The following is a 24637-nucleotide window of genomic DNA, read 5'->3' as shown; positions in this document are numbered from 1 at the left end:
CAATATCGATCTCTATTTAGCTCTGAGTCTAAATCAGGTAATAAATCGTATAAGCTTACAACCGAATCAAGTAATGTGCAAGTGGTAAAATGCATTTCGTGGAAATAAATTGACTAAAACTAACAAAAATACAAAATAATAGCTCTTAAAAACTACAACTATGACAAAATATATTGTCAGATCCAAAAAAAAAAAGCTAATGGAAAAGAAAGATTTTAATGAAAAGTGTCATATTACTAGATGGAAAATACAGTACCCTCCACCAGAAGTTGGTTTAGCTTCTTTACATATCAACATTTTCTGTGAACAGGTAAGTGGATTGAACTTATAATATGATTATAATATGGAGCAGTAGCACCGATGATGCTGGTTGAGTGGGGACGACAGACGCACAGCCAGAGTTTGGGGATGACAGATGTATTTACTGAGGAGAGTCAGTCTGTTTTTGATTGACGTGGGCACGATAAAGAATAAAAACAGGACACTCCCTTTTCTATTAACCTCATGATAGAGGAGAACAGCTATGGTAAGTGTGTAGACAACAAAGATGGCAACAGAAAGCTTACAAGGACATAAAAGGACAAAATAAAATGTCCTCCGTTTCTGTTGTCTCAAAGTAGACTACAGCAATATATATATAAACAATAAGGTTTCTGCATCATTGCACAAACAGAATGGCCTACGGTGTTAATGACCAAAGAACAATGACCTCAGCTTTTGTTTCTGACAAAACAATATGCAAAGTAGGTTTTTTTGAGGTCATCTCAGATATTACACATGTGAGAAAGTCATTATGAATGTTTATCTAATGCCTTGAGGTAATAATTTCACATTCATTATCTCTTTTTTTTTTACAACTACCCTTTATTTTTTTCATATATAAGATTGGAGTTGAGAAAGAAATGTAGTTATTACTTTCTTTATCCTCGCACCCACCTCCTGTTTGAACATTAATCTGCTTCTTTGTAATTTGATCTTTTTCTCTTTAAGAGATCCATTTCACCTTTTCAGCATTGCCTCTGCTCACCGCATACTCTCGATCACTTTCTTTTCTCAAGCACGGATGAAAGAGCTCACAATACCAAGATTACATGAACCGCATCTCAGAAATAGAAGCTGATGCATGTGATGGTGGGACGTTTGTCAGCAGAAATACACAGACAGGCATATGGAGGAGCACCTGTGAAAATGCTGCATTGAAAAGTCTGTCACTCACTGACTATATGTGTAACCCTATATGTTGAAAATGTCATATCTGGACCAAATAAGACAAAAAGCTTGCAGGCTGGAGATAGTTTATAATGTTGAAACCTTGAAGACAGACTATGCAGTCTTTTTTGTTTCAGTGACACACTTTTAACAAGGTTATCTCAACAGCGAAACCTTCTGCTCACAGAAACCACTGCTCCCCCTCAATGTGATCATTAAGCAAACTGAAAAGCTAAAGTCTCCTTTTCAGAAACGTAACAAGATGAAACTTTTGCCTCCTCTCTGAATATCACAAAATGAATGACATAAGGTAACCCAGGCCAATTATGGATCTCCACAAAGCAAATTAAAGTTTTATAACCTGTGATATGTTTACACAAACAGAATTCAACAGGTCCTTCTTTACAACCACTATCTTAAACCAATGTCAAGCTGCACAACTATTGCGCCCCGAACCCGAAGGAAATAACCACAACAAAATGTTCATTGTTCTCATTAAAATTAAAATTAAACGTTACATGTTTTTCTAACAATATGGACAGTTATTAGACGTTTCCACAGGCCACTTCCTGTCTAATCAACAGTCAATAAATAACTGTCGCAGCGTGTAGAAAAAAGCTTTATCTACCCCCTCTGTGCTGCATGTGTGGGAGTCCATCTGTTCGTTTCAATAGCGGGCATGATAGATGCAGCGCTGGGATTATTGTACACGGTGACAGAGGAACTACATTCCCAGCTTATCTTCCCAGGAGCCATTCACAGTGCCTACTTGGCCGAGTATCCTGCATCGTACCCAAGGAAATGATTAACCAAGAGAGGCCCCGATGATCGCCACCGAGATTCAAGCCAAAATCACACGACTTGCAAACCCACACTCATTTTAATTTTATCCACAAGCGTCACATGAGCACGGCTCGCCATTAAAATTCAGCAGTATCAACAACATTCATTCACCGAGTTTAACAATGAGTCAACAATGAGAGTGTCGGACGAATGTGCTTGATAGTGCACATATTCAATTATGATGGATGAATGACAGCTTAGTGAGAATAATGCTGCTGCTCTTCCCCATTGGGTTGTTTATTTTTGACTCATTGTTTGCTGCCTGCGAGAAAATTGTTCAAGTGGTCTAATAAGCAAGATGCCATTCTCCCCTCAGCTTAAAAAAAACAGCCCCACAGCATGTCTTCATACAGTTGAAGTAATTCCAAGTGGGCAGATGGATTATGGGTAAAAAAAACCTTTCAACACACAGTATGTTTAATCACGTTCTATTTATCTTTCTTTTGGATCACTTGACCTGAAAAACAAAGAGCTCAACGCTCTCCATACCTGGGATGCACATGCCTTAAACTTACATGTGCTGGTATGCGAAATGTAAAAAAAAGTCCATCAGGAAAGCGTGAAGGAAGTTGTCTAATGGAGGGAAAGCATGAGGGAGGGGTGAAATTGCTTGCTAATGGCCTCTCTCTCACCCAGCTGTAAGAGCTGCAGCTGTCTGGGGTTGCTGAGACAAATGGGGTGGCTCATGTGGGGACCGCGGCATCCAGACAACAGCTCACACTTTCCCCCTGCACACTATTTCGCCACAACAAATTAATTCTGGACCGCTCGGGGAGGAGCGGCAGGCCAGCTGGGTGTTGGCTAACAAACATGTAATGTATTTTCAGTGTGCTGAACCCGCTCTATCGAGGAGACGCATGCATGATTGAAAAGTTGAGCAAGTTGAAAAGGAAAAAAAAAAAAAAAACGCATTTTGCTCCAGTTACAAGAGACACACCAGTGTGACCTAGAAATTATGGCTGTAAACACCCGCAGAGAGGAGAAAATTTTTTATGGATGATGGGAAATAAAAATGATACCTAGTATCCAATCATGATAGTAGAAGAGAAAATTTAAAAAATAATAATAATAATCTCAAACCATTCCTTCCAGCACTGTGGCCAACTCATTCTTATAAACGAGGCTCACTGGCATACAGAAAGAATGATATGGAGGAAATCCACTTGGCAGACACAGAGCACAGAGGCTATTTCCAGCACCAAAAATATGGTCATATTAAGTTCACACTGGAAATTCCATAGCCAAAGATTTACATTGGCAGTAAATCCAATGTGTTGTGGTAAGTAGTGCCCCATATGTTTAGAGGTGGAGAGTAAGAGTGGAAAGTATTGGTGATGGGGTGAATTTTTCAGTGGAATTTAGTCAACTCAACTAACTTACTTTTAAACTTAACGTTAATATGTACGTTTTGTTAATTTCACATCAAAAACAATTTCTAGTTTTCAATGAAGACCCATTTTGAAGTTTTGTATCATCATACCGTCCGCAGCACCAAAATGTGAATGGAGATTATATGAACAATTACGTTTATCTTTGTTTATCTTCATCACTTCACATGCCTTGTGTGTTTCCAAAGATAGTGTGATCTTCATTTACGTCAATGTGGCAGGGGGGAAAAGACATAAAATAAACGACTTAAGACGCACATACAGTACATAAACCCTCCCAAGGAATCATGGGACATAAGGAGGTGCATGCCATTCAGCTTGCTGCCCGCACAGACTCAATTAAATCTGCTGCACATAAACTGTGAGCACGCTGCACACAAGAACAATCAACATTCATGCACATTCCTCCTCGCGGTCATAAATGTGTTGGCGCCTAAATTGTGAATCGTGAATCACAGCAGCTTGAATGCTGACTCCAGTCTGAACTTCTTCCCAGTTATGTTGTTTTCTGTTTGTTTCGAGACTACAAATAATATCACTATTTATTCATCAACCCCGCTGCTCATGACCTAAATTAATCATGCTTCCTCTCATTTGGAAGTGGAGCTGTATGAGCCATGACGGCCTTTGAACTATTCCTCCCAGACCAATGACTGGTTATTAATTCATCCATTCTTTTTGAAAAGAGGGCTTCATTATCATCCCCGTATCAGCCCGTCCCGCGAGAAGTTGCGAAGCCAAGCCGTCAGGATTTTTTTGCACTTCGGCTTCACAGGCTTGTCAAATTAAAGGGGGTCTGCCAGTGACACTTTGAGGATGGCTCCCCAAAAACAAGAGGAAAATGAATGAATTATGTAAGATCCTTTTGAATATTGCATTGCAGAGGAGGGTGTCCCCATATGCCCACAGTTTCCAGTCTCAGAGACAACATCAATTTGATCACTGGCACAAAACAGTGCAGGTAAACACATCCACCTCTTTTCCGTTGCCCGTTATCACCGCGAGCAGTGCAGAGTCGGCTCCTGTGGGTTTTCTAAGAGAAAAGCTTTGGGAGATAAGCGGAAAGAAGACGATCACATGGTGATTGAATGAAATCTGCATTTCATGGAGAGTGGATTTTGATAACATCAGAGTTCTGGGAAGTGTTCAAAAAATAAAATAAGACGAAGCGCCTTTCCATTTTCTAACAACTTCTACTCCTCATCCTGCTTCATTGGAGATGAGAGCAAATTCGATAGTTGTTCCCGCTATTGAAACAGAGCTGAACAAGCTAAATAAGTCCGATTCAGCACTTGTCTTCTATAGACAAAAGGATCAAGGGATAGTTTCAAAAAGAATGGGAAAAGCACAGTGCACGCATGTGATCCGGAACATCAAAACGCAGGAAACACAGCGGGGGAAACCGCAGTTTCCCATCAGAGAACAACAGAAGTTCCTTTAAAAAGACACTAGTAAAGAAATGCACTAAAAACTCTCATTTCTGACTGAAACAATGCAACTCAAATGACTCCCTTAGTACAATATTCCACAATCTATTAGTTTTACTGCTAATCACTTTTCTCTTTCACGCTGTTGCTTTTATTGACCTTCTTTCGGTACCAGGAGTCTCCCGCTATTTCACTGTGTGTTGCGTTTCCATCTACTCCCTCCAATCCCTGCAGCAAAACAAAGAGATAATTGAATTGCACCCAACAGGCCACCAGATAAGTCAATCTCATATTCAGAATTTTTTATGAAGTCTCACCGTATGGCCTGCATCGTTATTTTCTGCCCAGTAAGCCCATGCCTAATTGTTATTATTATAAGTACTGAAATGGTGATGGTTGTTTTTGCAGGGGACATCAGTATGAATGTGATGCATCTTTTTTACACTGAACTAAATACTGAGACACCTTGGTGGTGAATGGTGTCAGTAATAGATGGCGGTACCACCACAATGGAGAGGAGAAGCAGAACAGTGCGGCTTACTATTTGAATTCTGATTTCCCAATTTTAGTAATTATACTCATGCAATTATAACAATTTAGTATTGTGTGAAACTGGAGTTGTCAAAAAAGTAAAATAAATAATCCCAAGAGAAGACAAAAGCTGTTCATACCAATGCATAAGGACTTAAAGGGAGATGAGATTAAACTCATCATTCTGACTTTATACCGTAATGTATTCAAATATGTGATGCCTTAATCCTATAATGGCTGTATAGTGGTGGAGAAGATAAAGCAAAACTGATGGGAGGGCTGCAAATGTAGTGATGACAACTGCCAGCTATTTCAAATCATGCCTCTTTTCCAGTAAACAGCTTAACTCGAGCCTTTGTTGAGATAAGAAGAAATTCAAAGTTAAATCTCAAAAACAAGCTTTGTGGTCGAGGAGACACCACAAAGGTTGACAGCCTGATTGCCTCAGAGGAGAAGATGGCCCTTCATCTGCAAACCACAGAACAGGCGCTCCAGATCTTTTTTCAATTATTATTTTTCTCTTTAATCAGCTGAGCAACTCACTGCGGGGTGTACAGTTACAGTAACCTGAGGTGAAGTGCATGCTGGGTCGCCGGAGGCAGGGACATGTCTGACATGAGTCAGCGCAAGGGAGGGCAAACAATGAAATTCAAATGTCTGAGGATGCAGTAAATCTTACAAATACTGAGCGTTACAACCCTCGACTATTTAATAAACGCTAGACTCATGACAAGGAAGTCCGAGCAATTACTCATGAAGCAGATTTGCAAGTGAGTGTATGTACTGGAAATCAAGGAAGATTCTGAGGCAGAGTTGTCACACACATGTCCACCATCTGTTGAGGACCCCTACGAGGCGCATTTAGACAGCTCCTGGCAGTTCCAGAGACACGAATGGCTGTGGGCCTCTTGCTGAGTGGCCATCGGCAACCAACGAGCCCTTCTGGAAGTGCTCACGCTCGGCTGTTTCCTAAAATTTCTCATTTGTTATGAATCCATCATCCCTTCTGCACCACTTGCATGCTGGCTTGGTCTTGAACGCGGGCCTTTGGTGCCAAGAGAGCAGCAGCTCAGTTGGACTCTAACCGTGCGAGGCACTGTGTATTTATGGATGCGCTCCACTATAATGACAACAAATGAGAGTCGGCACAAACACGACACTCACAAAGAGCAGCACCAAAGCTGAGTGACTACATGGAAACTGATAAACTTCCACCTTATTACAACTTTATTATCTTCATATTCCTTACTTGTACTGTTTTGCAGTTCTTATATTTTTTTTACATTCGTATTTCTTAGATTTTTTTATAGGCTGTGTTGTGTGCCTGATACCTGCTGCTATAACACTGGACTTTCTCAGCTTGGGATCAATAAAGTACTTCTATCTATCTATCAAAGTAAATTACTCACATCTGCTCCAGTGGTGTTGAACTTTGATCTATTGTATTAACCATACTTTACTAAGAGGTTTCTACTTCTATTTTTTTAGGATTTTTTCCTCCCAATAAAGTGGTTTATTCTGCCTGATCGTGCAACTGGTCACATTTCTTACTTATTTGGACTTTGCTGTGGCAGCATCACATATCCTCAGATCAAAACAATTACAAATTATGGCCCAAACTACATTAACAAGACCCAAGTTTTAATAAACCAGAACTATCCTTTCACTACAGTGTGGATTTAAACGCTGCAGCCATTTACTGCAACTATTATCTTGACTTGCATGTCATTTTCTCTGAGCCAATATTGACATATATAATTTGCATAAAAGTAATCAGGTCACTGTCTTATTAGCATCACGTGTCAAACTGCCATGCTGCCGCAAACTGAGCTGCGACTTTGCCTGTGTTGTGTTAAATAGGGATCTAGACCTCTTTCATTTTTTTGTTCAGTAGCCTTGCCCACAAGGAAATCAACGCCGTAGCAAATCACAGCTCACAGCATTAACACATTAAAGTCACAGTCGAAAAAATTAAAGGTTTCAAAACAGATGGTCTCATTTTATGCAAATGTTATTATGCAAAACTTAGCTTGGAGGCTTGGCTATTTTTTCAGCCTTTTAATTGGCAGAGAGGAGAGGAAGGTGCCAGACGTTGCAGGTGGCAAGGTAGCCCCACTTTTCTTTTGTCACATCCCGAGAGAGAATTTTCAGAGAATTTTATTTAGTGTTATTTCCACCAGGGCCTCGCCACAACCATCTGTACGCCAACAGGCGCACCCATTGAGCTCTGTGTGATGCTGCGGCTTCTAAGAGCCCGGTGAACTGGTAATGTAGCACGTTTCTGCTCACAGCGGGGGCTGGCTCACCAAGGCAACAACGGCTGAGAATAAACCTTTGGTTAAGAAGGTGAGCATTATCCACCGTGCTCTTTTCCCTCCCCTGTGCGCCCCGAACACTCTCAGCTGCTGATTAGCACCATGTCGTCTGGAGTATGTCAGGATAATTAGGAAATAAGATCTGAATAGTTCTTCACATGGAAAGGTCTGCTCACGTTGCCTCCTCTACGGACGTCACAAACGTTTAGCTTGTGACACTGGCTGGCCTCTGAAACAAAACGTTTCAATTCAATTGAATTCAAATTTTATTTTCCCGTAAAGTAAATGTGCCTCACAGACATGGTTTACGATAAACATACACACACACACAATAAAAAAACACAATAAAAGCACTTTTAAACACAATGATTTGCCACAACACATACCAGTGAAGAGTGACATCAGCTGTTAAAACCAATCTTGCTTAAAATAAAATAGGCTCCTCTACAGGCATCAACAATATATTGTGTAATGTGCAAATTAACTAATCTAATTCAACAGAGGTTTCAGTTGTGGGTTACTTTATTTTGGTTTTGAAGCCTGCAGAAGCAGCACACAGAGCACTTTGCCTCAGACGTCCCTCTTAAGTGAAGCTAAAGAGACACAGACGGGCAAAACAAAACAGGCAGCTCAAGAGAAATTACCTCAATCAATACCTGATGAAATCCAGTTTTTTGGACAGTGATCAGATAAATATATTCAGAAGGCATATGGAACTTTGAAGTCCTTAAATATATAACTCCTCCATCCTATGATATTAAAAAAAGGCTTTTGATGTTGGGTCGTCTTCCCTACATCAATCTTTCTGAAATGTGCTCTTCATCAGTGGAGTATAGGATATTGTGCATCGGTTTTCTTTTCATTCTATTCTTTAAAAAGACTGCTGTTTGGGTATCAGTCATCTGCGCACCATGGGATCGGAATCACAGGAAATAGTGCGATTAACTGTTGGCACGCACTGTACACATAGAGACCATATGTTGAAACTGCTGTATCCGTGGTGGTAATGTCTTAAATGTGTAAGCACAGCGTTCACATTCTGGCAGCGCAAATACGCCTGTGGCTCACGCAGATACACTTTAACTAGGTTTGGTTTTTCCAACGTTAAAATCTGACTTTTCTTAAAATATGTTACATGATGTTCACATAAACACGTATGTTTTCAATATGGGAGCGAGTATAACAAAAACATGAGCTGCTCATATGTCTCTGCTTCTCATTGATGATCAGGTAACACTAGATGCCATGATCTGCCTCGAGCTGGGCCTGTGAGGCAGCGCAAACAGGCCAGCAACACCTCTGACTATAAATATGTAAAATCCCTTGCATGTTCCAGCGTGTTGCCTGTTGAGCTCTGTGAATCATTCAGCGACCCCCACCTCCTCCACCCGTGCCCCTGCTCGGCCTCTTTGGGGAACAGCCAGAGTAAACAATGTAAATAAGTCATGATGACTAGGACTTGTTGGCATACGCTCACACACAACCTGCAACCGTTTTCACATGCGGCCTCAGACTAGCAATGGGGGCTGATCAGCTGACAGTGCTTGATAATAAATGGGTGTATTGATCAAGTACTTCAAAGAATTTGGTATTTCTTGCCAACATTACAGCCAATTTAATGTTATTGCATAAAAAACGAAACAGAGTTTTAACACAGTTAAAAATCCTGTTTTCAACTAAATATCTAGTCATTTAATCGCTGCAAGCTATCGAGGTAAGATTCAGTCTCGTAGCAAGTTGGTTAAAAACTGAAGCAAGTGAAGAATACAAATACTGTTTCCAAACACACTGGAGATGAGCAAACATCCACATCAAACAAATAGCTGTAAACGATCATGAATATGAAATCTTCTGGTGTTTGTGTACATCCATTATGTTTTATTTCCAATCATATATACACAAACAAGTTGGTATTTCCCCTGGGCTTGTTTAGACAGTGAGGTTGAATGCCTGCCAATTATAAACCTGCCACTCAAATGCTCCCAAATCTAGTTTTGCTAAATAACCTTGATAAAAAAATATTGGTTTGAATATTTTTGCCCAATGTCTAAAACCGATCAGTATAAAGTGGAAATACTTGCAAACACGCTTCAATTGTCATAGGCACCTTTTGGGTCAGACTTGGAATTGGCCAGTTTTTCCATCTGGGAGGAAAGTTATCCATATTGCTAAATACAAAAAAATCTGGATCTGAAAACAAGTAGCCTATCAGAATACTGGGTTAGCAAGGTACAGTATGCTATAGCTACTGAGTGATCGCTCAAACATTAGAAATGCATTTGATGGTCTATATCCAAGACATATAATTTGACTCTGGACTGTAAGTCGTCTAATTCAGATATTGATTTCTCCGATTTTCAGAGCCACTCTGTGTCATGTTGGGGTTTATTAGTTGATGGACCCCTTTTATTCAAGGCATTTACAGTCAGGGCAAAAAAACATTTGCCAGTATTCCCTAATCACAAGGTAGGAAGGAAGAGATTTACTTGAATGGTAGCAGTAGAGGGGCTTTTTTGTGGTTGAGAAGAAAAGCAAATAGAAGGGAGACACAAAGCGAACATGCAACGGAGATGATTAATATTGAACTCCATTATTGAAAGGCTTCGCTCATAAGATGTTCTCATCTCCCCGAGGAGCCAGCTCAGGACTGCAGGCTAGGTTCACGCCGTTCCTTTTTTCATAACCAGAAATTTCCTCATCACACCACGGCAGAGAAAACAACACCCCTGGGGGCTCCAACGCAGGAGAACGGATGCTTTAAAACACCTATGAGGCCTCCAATTAATCCTGAGAGCGTGTTACTGATGCGGGTTTTGTTCTCTCAATAAAAACATGTCCAACCTAAGAAATGGGCCACTGAGTATGAAAATGCGGGAGCTGAATTTATAGCCACATTATTGCCCTTGTCATTTAGGTCTTAGAAGCAGTACAGGCACAACAGCGAGTACATCTATTTTCACTTGTGATGAGAATGCGGATACCACTATTCAAGATTTCACCAACTTCTCAACTAAGTCTGAATGTCCAAGATATTTCCATTGTTAAAATTAGAATTCAAATGACCTATTTTTTAGGACTACTGGCCGATCATGATTAGGCTATTGGTTAAGTAAACTGAGCGCTCAAATGATGCTTTGAAAGCTTTTTGGAGCCAATAATGGATTGGGATGGATGTGGAGTGGACATGAACGTAGCTCATTAAACACCGGGGTGAAAAGCTCTCAGCAGGCTCTCGACTGCATGGCTGAGCAGTTCCAGTCACCCCCCGGCGAACCACTGGCTCGAAGCTCTGGTTAAAAGGAGCTACTCCAGTCAAAAGGTGCCTTATGTTATTGTATAGAATAACAAGTTAGTGCTCGCCGCAAGGTCAAGGGAAACAGCAGTGGATGTCTCCAGTGACAAATCACTCTCTTCGCAGCTTTAAGAAAGGACTTTTTGTCAATCAATTCCAAGCTCAGTGGCAGTAGACTGATTTTTTAAATGATACAATTTACAGCTGGAGTCGTGTTCATAAACCGAGCCTATATTTAGTGCAAACTAGCTGCCCCAAGGAGCGATTGTACTTGTCTTAAATGCCAAAGTAACAAGCGATTTTGGCATTTAGCATCGACCATAAAAACATTTATCTGTAACTCATGTTGGCTTCAGCTCTCCGTAGTTTCTATTTGGCGTAATCGCGCTAATGCACTAAGACAAAAGACAGCTGTTTTCTATTTAACTAACCTTTTTGCCTCCCAGTTGGTCTTATTAGCCACGTACGCACTGGTCCCCACATGACTTGTTATCAGGGTTTACATTAAAAATGAATTTGCAGGTTCTATCAGCTGATAATTTGTCATTAGGCTGTTGTAAACCCTGCTTTATCATCTGTTTAATTCTTTATGCAGATTGCAGGGTCACTGACCTTACAGGATGTCTCTGGCTGCGGTGAGTTAAAGCGACGCTCTTGGTAATTATGTGGTGAAGGGGGCCAAGGTCAATTAGAGAGGAAATTCTCTGAGTGCAATTAAATTAATGTTAATATATATCCTTTGCTACCTCAATTAAATGCCTCGGCCATCAGATTATTGTGTTAGGAAGGTTTCAGAGCGGTTAGAGGAGGGCTGTTTGCACCTTTACAGAGTAAATGAACGAAAGCAGTTCCCTTTTACAACTGAACTGGCATCGTCTTTTAGTAGTCTGGCCCAGCATCTTTTTAAAAAAAACTATATGATTATAGAAAAAAGGATCAAGTTTGACCGAGATGGACAACCAATAATTGACACAATGCAATGGGCTGCAGGAAATGGGCAGACCATCAGTCAGCCAGAGACAGATAAGTGAGAAGGAGGTAATGCGTGGAAGCCGGCGGCAGCTGCCGTTGGTGGTGATATCTCTATGGAGCAGACGTAAAGCTTGAGAGGATTTGGGAGACAGTGCTGGCAGGCAGGAAGCAGCCACGCTGGGGGATAGATACTGTAGCTGTCTCAATGGCTAACAAATGTCTACTGTAAGCAATTTTTAAGTGTTTGTAAATGAGATGGCTTCAGTTTGCAATCTGTTCCTCCACCAAACAATTGCAGCCTAAGGTGTTTAGAATCAAGATTCATATCTCACTTTAATCCAATATAAAACAAAATAAGGATATATCCTTTTACAATGCAGTAAACACCACCCACCTTTCTTGATGACTGACTGAGACTGCCCTTTCCCTGACAATGTGTCCCACATAAAGCCCCAGACAGAGGGAGGAAGAGCTGTCACTGTATCCCTTATCATCCGCCACAGCATTGTAGACGTCAGGACTCCGGTTCTTTTCATTTCTTCCACCCCTCTTTTCTTCTCCTCCCTTCCACCTTTGCCGTTTTCCCCTGGTATTCAAGCATTTTAAGCAACGCCTATAATCTTCAACCACCCAGCCGGCCCTAAGCCTCAAAGAGCCACCCAGATATGGGCAGATGGAGGTGAGCTAACCTGTAACCGTGGGCCTAAGGCAATAATCATTTCAAAACTGTGAGGGGAAATGGTTTTAATAGCCCTGTAAAGGTAACGTTTGTCTGCCTTATCACGCCTGGCAGATGCATCAGAGAGAGGGACGGGGAAAAGCAAAACAGGGGCAGGGGGGAGGAAGAAAGAATCAGCTGATAACGGTCCCTCCCCAGGGAAGGATAAGTCTGGTATTAAAAAAGTGCTTCCTTCAGGAGAAAGTTTAGGGGATTAAGGTTAGGTGCTTTTCCCCCGTTCCACCTGCAACCCATCCTCACCTCACCTCATCCTTCCTCCTGCACAAGCCAGCTGTTAACCCCTGGAATGAGCTTGACAGACACGGCGTTCTCAGGGTTCAACGGTTTCTTTATACATGTGATTGTATACTGGTTTGTTTTCCTCATTACCTCTTATCCTCTATGCATTTTACTGACCAGTGGCAGCAGTACGTGACACTCCACCTGCCTTCACCCGAAGCTCCTTTCATGTGAGAAAGGTTTCCATTACAGCCTGGCCTAAATTGAAACACCACACCTACAGTTTCAAAGCTGTCTCTGCAGGTTTATGGTTGACCTGCGGGGTGATTCTGAAAGCTTCAATTGATGTTTTATGGGGAGCATGGCCCTCTGTGCAGTATTACAGCATAACTGTAATATTCCACTGTGGACAGACCTGGATTCAATCTCTCACTGCAGTTCTTGGCATTTGACAGCATGTTTCTCTGCTCTTTCAGTTTCTTACATCAGTCCTGTGTGCGCTGGTTTGGATTTATGTGTGACCCAAAAGTGTTGACTTCTGCTTTAAAGAAAAAAACCTTTACGGAGTGGTTATGGAAATTTTTTATTGTTTTGTTTATTGTTCCCATATTTAAAGGGGACTGGCTTTGGAAAGGAACATTTTTGTGGGGAAACCGTTTTGAAGTTTGATACATTTGGTAATAGTGGAACTATAGTAACTACAATTTTTTCTCATAATTCAACACAACACGTTGTTGTAGAGTATTGAAATATGTATCGTAAAATGTATTTGAACATTCATCTACACAAACAGTGTGAGCAGAGAAACCCCCTGAACAACAATGAAACTCCTAAGAAAATATGATTAGTTGTCTGCCCAATGCGAACCACATTTCAACACCCATATAACAAACTGGCCAGAAGCCATGAGCCGTTCGCGCTAACATACATCAAACGCATGCACAAGAATTTAAGTCAAAAGACTGTGTAAGGGTGATAACGTAGAACATGTGGTTACAGTTTGTATGACGTCTTCACAATCTTCAGCTACATGAATCCAACGGGTACAAAAGCAAAATGTTCATAGTCTAATCAATAAACGAATGATTCATACTGGTCATTCCCAAACTGGGCGTCCGGAACACTACAGGGGGTCTTGTAAAAAATCTGGTAAATTCTTTCCTCAATTTTTTTTTTACTTTTATGTCCAGTGAATTAGTCTATAAAAGTCTAAATATAAAAAGGAAAAAGAGATTGGTGACTATGGTGACTTCTGCATATAGTGACCTTCTGTAGGTAGATGTGCACACAGAACAGGTGTCACGTATTTCCCACTGACAATGCTCAACTCCTCCCCACATGCTCACACTGAAGGAGAAGCCTAGACAGGACACAAATTGACCTCAAAACCATCACAGGCCATACAGGAACCTCTATCATGTTGGGAGTGAACATATGATTGGCTAATATCCAATATTTAATAAAAAGAGAAAACGCTCACAAACTCGGATATTGACCCAACCTTAAACTATAAACTTTGCTTGCAATCACCTTGAGTCCAATTGGACTTATGAGTCTCCTCCCTGTGATGACTGATTGTCAGCGGCCATGTAACACTGACAGTGATTTCGCTTTAATGGCTGATTGAGCATGTCACCAGTCACACCATAACCTGCAGTTTGATATGCTGCAGGCCCAGTCGTTTGACAGGCGTGACAGCTGCTGTCACCCTCAGTCAAAGCAATAACGTCCCAGCAATCAGCTGGAGATGAAAGAGCGTCGGCTTCCTGTGTACCTTCACAAGTGCAAACTGAAGAATTTGGCTCTGCTGAAGTTGGAACCAAGACAAAGGGAAGAGGGGGAGCAAGTGCAGGTGATCTATAACCATACTCACAACCAGACATAAAGCAGAGGTTATTCTCCTGAGCGCTTCTTCCTGTACTGAATCACACTTTTAAGTGTTTAGCTATGTTCAACATCCCCATTATGCTGCAGGGTGCAGATAACTTCCGACCCAACTATCTCTAATTTTCGCTTTCTTCCACTTCGTCTCTGTTTTTCGTCTCTCAGAGGCATAGAGACTGTTGCTATCTGCAGCTTTAATGCCATAATTAATTCCCTGACACTCTTGTCATCTCAATAGTGTAAATTATTCTGCTGCATGCCTCTAGGTATTAGTTAACACTCCTCATTTAGCGAAGAAGTCAGGTGAAAATTAAAGCTCTTTTCGAAAGTCAAGCTAGTTGGCATGAGAAGAGTAATGCGACTGACGGATAACATTGCTTGGCAACATTGGGTATTCAAATGTCCTCTAAGTATTTCACTTCCTGATAAATATACCGCATATCTCCAACATGATATTCAGTATAAACACAGATTAATTCAGCTGAAAATGCAGGGAGTCTTGTTCTCTATCTGGAAACATGGACATGGATCATTTCTCAGCCATACTTGGGGGTTTTTAATGGAAAACGCTTGTTTTTGGTCCCCTGCATTTGAGGGAACAGGGAATGGGTGCTAAATATTAAAATGAGACAAATCCTGCATGTTTGAAAAGCCACTTTGTTATGCCAAAAGAAAGAATGGGTCAGTGGTCCGCATCGTGGTGCCCTGACACTAATACCCAGAGGTTGACAGCGATGTCTGGAGATTCAACAAATCTTTTGTCAAGTCCAAGAGGGCCGTCAGACTGAAACTAAGTAAAAAGACAGCTCTTCCCTTTGCTGTAACCATGGACACTCCAGAGATGGAGCAAAACTGAATGAGAACTGAATGCACTCAAGGCTGATTGTAAAAGAGAACAAAAAAAATCTGGAATCTTTGAATGTACCTTCATAAAACATTACCGCACTACCTAACCCTCCAACTGGCCAATCAAGCAATAAAAGATTTAATTTTATAATAATTTTGAAACATAGTGTTTGGTTGGAGGTTAGAGGGCCGTCCTTCTACCACTCAGGCACACCGGGCCTCAGCTGGAGCAGCAACCATGTTTTATGGACCACCATCCAGCAGAAGACTGCTGAATCTCATTTGCCACGATGAGCTTTACTGCTCACTGGTTTGCCTTACTTCTCACCGTCTGGTTACCCTTCACCAGCATCCAAATCCATCCTTCTAATCCTGCCCCACTTCCTGTCACCATCACCACCCTTTGTCTCTCCTCACTCTTTCTTCATGTGGCTGTGTGGTTGCGCTTAGATCAACGGTGGTGGAAGCTTAGCAGCAGCAGCTAACCTTAAGCCCTCCACATGACTCCTAGTCTGGAGGAAGTGGGCCTCAGCATCCACGGTGGAGGAGTTTCATTGGCTGTGGTTTCTCTAACTTTTAGTCTCAACCCCCCGATCTGTCTCACATGATGTAAGCATGATGGACAATGGAGCAATATTCTCTGCTGTAATTCACCTTTCAGGATTTTCGTTGCCACGACGCTCATCCCATTTCAGCTCCACCCGGTTCCACTTTGTTTTCAAGACCTGGATTTTCTGACATGAGTAGCCAACAAAGCTGAAAGCAAGCGGCAAACACACTACAGGCCAGAAAGTCTACATATTTCTATATTCTATAAAAATCTATAAAGCTGCACTGCCTATAATCTACACTCTATGAACACACTGACAGCTCAATGTCAATACTTGTTGTCCAACATTAAATGTGTTTCCCAGACAGCTCAGTCAGTCAGTCCACTCACATCAACCCATTTAAAAGTTTCAGTTTTTTTGTAGGGCACATTGCATTTCTGCTATGTGTTTACAACAAAGCATCTGCCTGCAGTGGATGGACACATGGCTGTGTTGTCTTATTTTGTGTCACTGTCTTGTCACATTGTCTTTCTATCCCCCCCTCTCATTTTTCTGCTCTTGCACAAGATATTGTGGTCACGACAGCTGTCAGGGGTTTCTTAAGGGAAGACAATCACTCCCCATCCCTTCAATCGCTGATGGTAAGCACTCAGAATCCTTCAGTGAAATGAAAGCAGATAGCCGCAGACCTACGACCAGTTTCCTGAAAACACTTTTCTTTATACGTCTAAGTAAATGTTTGTTTGTACAGTCTGTACACTTGCTTGTCTGAGTCTGTACACTGCTCACTCTGATACAATCTGCAGAGTGTAATGGAGAATAGCAGGTGGATTGGTGGCCCACGCTTCTCGCTCCAAGTTTAACCTGTGAGATTCAACACCCCCTGAGGTGGTGTGACATGTCTCTCCCAATGGGTGCCTGCTTGTGTATTAATAAACTTTGGTGGAAACTAAACTTGTGTCAGTAACTGCAGTCATTAGCAATATGACTGAAGTCAGTGCCCTTGTTCTTTTGCAATTCTCTTGATAATGTGGCATGCAATTTTTTCTCAGATTTATGTTTCTTTTTAATGGTTTATTTGTAAAGGAGTTTTATCCATTTTCGCTCCATCACTATTTTCTTCACAAAGAACGGCAATTTACTTCTCCAGCGCAGAGGCCTATTTAACCCCATCTTGCCAAGCCACAATAGCACATTTCATTGTTCATTACGCCATTCATAAAAGACAAATAGGGGAAATATAGCATTAGACAATGTTTCAACAAATGTTGAGTCAACTAACAAATGAACTGTAGTCTTCACTAAAGAGTGCATTGCTGTTGAATCTAAATTAACGTGACAATCGCAAAAAACTGCTTCGGCTTCATGGTTTTTAATTGAGTTTAAATTTAATTTTCTTAAAAACAGAAACAACAACAACAACAAAAACTATAACAAACAAACTAAAATATTCATTAGGAACCAATCTGACAAAAGAAACAATAAACCTTATTTTGTGCTGGTAAACATCTTCAGATGTTACACATGTGGAAGGAGAGAGAGAGAGAGAGAGAGAGAGAGAGAGAGAGAGAGAGAGAGCACATTGTTGTTTATAAATGTGTGGTACAGTGGTACAGTTCTTCATGTTTGCTCGAAAGCCAATTAATCATTAGTGCACCATCTGTTAAAAATATGAGACCATCTCATTAACCTGTGACAGAGAAATAGACGCAGATCACATTCAAATTAGAGAGCTAGTGTGATGCACAATGGCCTGGAAGCCCTGCATTGAGCCATTTCCTTCCACCTCAGTGGGGTTCCTCATGTCTGACTCGGTTATCTCTTTGGAATAATGCCAAAGAAATCGTCTACATTTCCCTCAGGGGAGAGATTGTTAAAACACCAGCAGACTCTGCTCAGTGCTTTTCTACCCTACAACTGCATCCCCAACTATCTATGGATGCAGAGATGTTGTACTCCTAATGCATGCTGGAGTGAAATGCAGCCCTGTGTGGCCATACAGCTGACAAAACACAGAGAAGAAGAAAAAGGCAAGAACACGTCCAAGCTTTTGAAATTAAAGGCTGAGATCCACATAAAAAGGTCCATGACATGCTGGCTTCATGGAATATTGCTATACTTAAAAGTAAATTATCACACCTAAGGTGGTTTAATGTCTTAATCACATGGGGCTATAAAACCTTTATAGGCCTCATTAATCTGAGGCATTCAGCTGCAATGTTGAGAGTCATGTTAAATATCACTGTTTTCACATTCTGTACCCCTAAGCAAAGACAGTGAGGCCATTAAAACAGCTTTCTTGCGCAAGATGTACCCACTAAGCAACAGTTCACAACAAGCACTCATGTCCCCTGCTTCTGTGTTTCAGCTCCCATCTGATCTCCATTTACTTCGGTCATTCCTAATGTCCTCGCTAAATAATTACAAAAAGCCTATTCTCCCTGTCAGGGAGATCATGCCCTTTGCTGAGAGTATGACAGCCATCTTGTCCCCTCACTCCACGATTTCCATTAGCGTTACTGGTCATTGTCACTGTGGGTCCATTGCGGGGTCAGGTCCTTCCTATTGCCTCACCCACCTAATGAATTGTCACCCAGTTTAATATGAAATTACATTAGGGTGAACTGTAATAGATTAACAGGGTTGGCAAGGTTAGTCTCAAAAGATAATCCATTTCAAATTGCTGATTACCTGCCCAAAATTATTAAAAAGAACACGTGAAGTCGATTACTCGGCCTGTGTGATACAATCTGATCACCCTCACCTATCGCTGGATTAGTCTGCGTAAAAACGAGGCAAATGCTAATCCTCATCCTCCTTTAACAGGTATCGTCATTAGCTTAGACTTCACTTTGATAATTGTTATTCATAATCTTTAAGGTAACTCGCATGTTTAATTTAGGTAAGGACTTGTACAGGATTTATTTAAGTATCTCATCAGGGCTCCAGAGTGAGACCACAAATGCGACCAAAAATATGTACAGTGAGACTTAACATTTTCATTGTAGGCACTTATGTGCCAAGCACTTTACAGTATGTGTGTAGAGTTATGTTTCCCCCACTCGCATTGTGTGAAGACCCCTACTCGGTGTCTAATTGGCACTTGGCGGAAAAAAGCCATGTGTGTGTGTGAAAGGTCTCCATGTACTCCAGCTCAACCTTACCTAAAGGTAAATATGAAGGAAAATTATTGTTTTTTATTCCAGTTTCATTTGATGATTTGTCTCCGAGTTAATTTGTCTCATGCGTCTCTAGAAATAGATTTACATTATGGAAGCAGGTTCTTTACACATCACAATGTCAAGCTAAAATGGCCAAAAATACGTACTCAATTGTCAAGCAGATATGATTTTGTAGTTACCGAAATTTGTAAGATGAGTGTTACATGTGTGAAATTCACACTTTTAAGTTCAAAACCGCCCAAAACATCATGTGGGTAACATACATCATTTGAAGTCTTCAGTGAAATACAAGAAGATGCATTCGCTCTCTCAGTTAAATGATAATTCTGTTTCTTTTCCTTTTTGGTAGTTCTCATCTTATTGGTTATCATAACTGATGGGACAAAGACGGAAACAGATGCTAATCTTCCTCCTTATGGAGAAGACATTGGCCGTTGCAGGTTTCCTTGTTCATGAAGCGGCTACAGAGGACAATGGAACTTTGTACCCTGATGACGTTGGATATAATAATCATAATCAATCGAAAACATCCCAGCTTTAATTTATGCAAGTATCCCATCAACACTGATTTGATCACTAATGAGACAGCCCAAGGCTGTAAGGATGACCTGCCTTTAGTTTAAGGTGTTACAGACCTTCATCCTTTCAATTTTAGGACAATTACAATTAACACTGTAGCCAACAGTTTATCCTGATTATTTCCACCACATTACTATGTGAAGGTATAGTATAATGCGCATGTACCTGCATGATAACTCCTTTCATTGATCACCAACCATGGTAAGAAAATCACATTTTAAAAAATCACAGCTCCGTTGTGATGCAATGTCCCAAACCACCTAGTTTAGTTTACTTCAGATTTATGTTTAGATTAAAAAATAAACTATGCACATATCAAAGATGGAAAACATACACTGTGTACATGTGTAGTTTAAGCACACAAATAAATATACTCCCTACAACCGAGCTTACTCTTTTACAGGTATAGAGCAGTATAGGAATAGTGTGCACTGTACGCATGGCAAAGACAACACAACTAAACAAATCATCAATCCTAAAGAAAATAAAAATCCACAAAAGTTTAAAAAAAATGTAGCAGACCAACAGCTGACAGGACGACCAGCAAACACAAAACAGGAGAAGCCTCAAATTATTCAAAGGCCTGTGTCAACTGTACGGACCGTACTGAACACAACAACTGCAACAGTGACACCTTCACTGTCCAGGAGAGACAAGGTGCAGAATACAATCTCCTCACCATCAGCAACCACACAGCCAAGGTGGTCAATGAAACATGCACAGAGGGAGATGGTCAACCACGCAGCCAGGAAAACACAAGAAGACACTCACCTTTGCCCCCGTGGATGTGAAGTATCCAGGTCACGTAACGTCTCACTGCACTTGTTAATTGTAATGCTCCTTTTGTTGCGTCCTCACTCCCTCGCTGCTCCACTAGCTGCTAGCATTAGCAAGCGAATACTCTCAGCAACACTGAGAAGCTGTTATAATCCAAACTCTCTGGGCTTGTTGCTTTATTTCCCTCCACATTTGCTGTATGGGCCTGGCCACGTGCCATCGCGTAAGTCTCGCGATAGGACCACGGTGACCGTTTAAATAACTTCACTGACGTAATCAGAGGACGCCAGGTCCACCTGTGCTCACCTGGCGCTCAGCCTCGACACGTCGGGGAAAGCTGCAGTACCACGTTTGACCACAACAGCTGGGTGACATTACGCAGCCCTTACAACTCAGAGGGGCGCTGTTTCGCTCATGTGATGTCAAGAAAATGACAACATCTTTTTAAATCACTTAATGCCTGGACCAGGCTCCATTTATACTCCTAAACAGTGTACACATACTTGTTTTGTTTCCTCCCTAATTCTTTAAAACCAATATTGCTTTTCACAGTAGACTAAATGGACGTAGACTGCTGTGAGTGAAACCAAAGCAGTGCCTGAAATATTCGTATTCGTATTCCAAGTGTGGAAAAACGATTTACATTAACTGCTTTGCTTCTTCTTCTTCATTTTCACAGAGCCACTATCATAAATAATTATTTATACGGGGGCCTGTGTTTCACCCCCTCCCAAGTGAATCAGCTGATGCATTTTTCATTGACCAGGGGTTCCATTAGACATGCTGATAGATGTTTCTGACACTTGAGGGGCACATTTTCATTCATCCACACTGGGATGATTATTAACAGAGATAAGCAGAGTGAAATGACACGCAATTACACTATCGACAACACACACACACACACACACACACACACACACACACACACATGGCCCAGCAACTATACAGTCTATCATACCCTGAAAGCCAAGCAGACAGATCAGCGCTGTCAGGGGCGCTGACCTAAAATCAGAGAAACATTTCTGATATGAATAATAGCAGGCTAGGTCATATGTCTGGCGATGTGACCCATCATTATTCGTGGCCTCAACCAGTAAATATAGGAAAGGAGCAGCAGTTATCATAGTGACAACACCTCAGCTTGTGTACTCCTAATTTATCAAACGGTGGGATCTAAGAGACGGTTATCTCTATCGACTGCCTCAGAACACAACAATTTTCTTTTGTGAAGACAAGGCAGGGAAAACAAGTAGTAGAAGGGAAATTACAGATGTTATTGAGTTTTCAGTTATCCCCATCATTCTCTGTGATTTCCTACCTCTCAGTAAACACATAATGTGTGAGTTGTTGTAAGTTGTTGTTCTGTGTTGTTCCCAGAGCAAGCCATTCAGGTCTCAGTCCAATCAGTCAGTCCAAAGCCTTGTGGTGCATTTTTGCAAAACTGCATGGCGCCAGTGTTTTTCATTTTACTTGTTTCTCCAAAGACGCAACATCCCTGAGCATTCAGGAAATAGCTCCAATAATCTAAAGCAAGTTTTAATAACTAGTCTGTGTGTGCAGCAGCTGCATGTCTTTGCAGACAAGTTCTCTGAATTACTCTGCTGTGAATGTGTCGGCATTGTCTCCTAAGGACCTGAATGATGGCACGCGTTCAATACATGGAATAGACTGAGAGTTTATCATCGTAACCATCCGCACCTAACAACAATCATCACGTCTCACTCCTTGCGCGCCGTCCTCTGATGTTTACAAAATGCATGAATGAATTCCACTTGAAAAGCCATTCCAAATAAATGGCGTTATTGATCTGTCGTTTTGCCACATAATTATCTGAGATGTGTAGTTTTAATGGGCCTTGTCCAAGCGTGTGGGCCTGTACGTGCAGATGACAACACTTTGGTGTAATTATTCCAGCACAATTAGTTGAAGACATGCACAGCGCTACCTGTTGCCAGGTAATACGTTCGACTTCTACATTTTCAGGTGATATATTTCCAGTCCAGTTGTTGTTGTTTTTTTTAATTTACACCCTAATTTCTGTTACTGATGTAACGTATTTTCATTTACAACTTCCATGTTTGGCTTCAGATACACTCAACCATTGAACGTCAGTTTTTGTGTATGCGCTTAGATCGACACGCCAATCAAATGGTCCCCACTGACTCTCAATCTCCCAGCCTTCCTGCCCCGGGCTTTGAAAATGGAGAAAGGCCGTCCTGGGGTCACGGCGCTCCTTGTTCTCATTCAGAGAAAACCCCACTGCTGTTCTTTTCTCATTACCCACGAGCCCCGTGTCTGGGCAAACCCCCTTCACAGCAGCACGCCTCAGCCTAAGGTCAGAGGTCAGATATTATTGAAGTATTGAATTTTTTTTTCTTCTCCTCATCCTTGTATCACTGTCACTGTAACCATGGATAATGTTGTTTGGTTGCGCTGTGGTAAATTCTTCAGCGTTTACAAGACCTCATACGTTTCTGATTTGTGTGTCCATCTTCAAGAAAACTGGAGCTGGGTGTCATGTGCTGTGACTGCCTGAAAAGAAAGCCTTATTTATTCAGAAAGCAAAATACTTGCGCAGAAGGAGGGATTATTACCAACCAGAGAGGGTGAATGAATAGGCTTTTGTCAGCACTACAGTATACCCAAACATCTGAAGGAAGGGGGGTGGGGGGTGGTACTGTGATATCCCAAATTAATAACATAGAGAACATTTCAAATGACTATAATGGGTTTTTAAAAAACAGTGATTTTCAAATGTACATTCAGGGTTACATATTTTTCTGCACTTGAGTCACATATACAGACGATACATAGCAAAACTGCTCTGACGGAAGAATGTAGGAGTCACACTTTACTTGGAAACAGCAGAGAACGAACTCTGGGCATGGTCAAATTGTCAAAATTTGCTTGATTCATAAATCCTGAAATGACCCGGAAGTATGTCATTGGCAGCTTTTCAGATTCTCCAAATCTTTAGGAAAGGTAATTCAATGCTTCCTTTCTGCTGCTCTCATCTGCCTCTTTAAACCCGTCAGCCACAGCATTATGACAACTTGCTGTGGATCAATTAAAAAATAGATAAATAAAAAAACAGTCCAATGAAGCTTGTCATGGAACAACACCTTGATGGTGTTAGATTAGTTTTATTGAAATACTTCCATTTATACATACGATACGTGTGGAGACCTAACACCTCCTCTTGTGATGTTGCAAGATAAATCATTAGCGCCACAAAATAGTAGTGCTAGTTAGAAAAAGCACACTCGAAGGTCTTGACCATGTCTGAGCAGACAGATAGAAGATGCCTTGAAATCCCACATCCAGAAATCTGTATCTCCTCCTGTATCTGTAATCTAAATGTGAATATATACTTTTCTTATATGATTTTGCATTGTCACACGCTGATGTTGGCTTAATATAACTATTACATACATTTCAGTCGTTATTGTTTCATTTATGTGAGACTGACAAATATGGTTTACTTCTATTAAATCTGTGTAATCCAAATCGATTGAAATTTCATATGCAATCAAATTATATAAAGCTTAAATACTGGAATTAAATATTTTAGTGAGTCTATTTGGGAAAGAGAGACCTGTGGGATTTAAATTTACCCTTGAAATAACCATGTTTATGTTCATGTTTATGAGGTTAGGAATGGTCTACATTGTGTTGTCGTAAAGCTAAAGTAAGCGTCTGTAGTTTTATTGTTGAATACACAATAAAGAATATTTATAGGAATGTATTTCTCTACACCGAATACACAATGATTTAACACGGGAAGTGTGAGGTGGACCAGCCTTTGGCGACGGGCCGCCCTCGCAGCAGCTGTTGGTGCAGATGTAAGGTGACAGTAATCAATACTGATTATTAAAGTGGG

The 24637-nt window shown here is 41.1% G+C and overlaps 1 protein-coding gene across 1 annotated transcript in view; it reads right to left on the bottom strand.

Moving 5' to 3' along the window:
• nrp1a (neuropilin 1a) overlaps positions 1-20919 on the bottom strand; it is a 166709-nt gene extending 145790 nt beyond the window's left edge. The window contains exon 1 of the mRNA XM_035619378.2: positions 20749-20919. The gene's annotated coding sequence lies outside the window, so the exon portion shown is untranslated. The remainder of the gene's footprint in view (positions 1-20748) is intronic.
• Between the last annotated feature and the right edge of the window lie 3718 nt (positions 20920-24637).

This window comes from Scophthalmus maximus, chromosome 21, assembly GCF_022379125.1.
Source record: "Scophthalmus maximus strain ysfricsl-2021 chromosome 21, ASM2237912v1, whole genome shotgun sequence".
Taxonomy (NCBI): domain Eukaryota; kingdom Metazoa; phylum Chordata; class Actinopteri; order Pleuronectiformes; family Scophthalmidae; genus Scophthalmus; species Scophthalmus maximus.
This window is presented reverse-complemented; position numbering and strand designations above follow the sequence as displayed.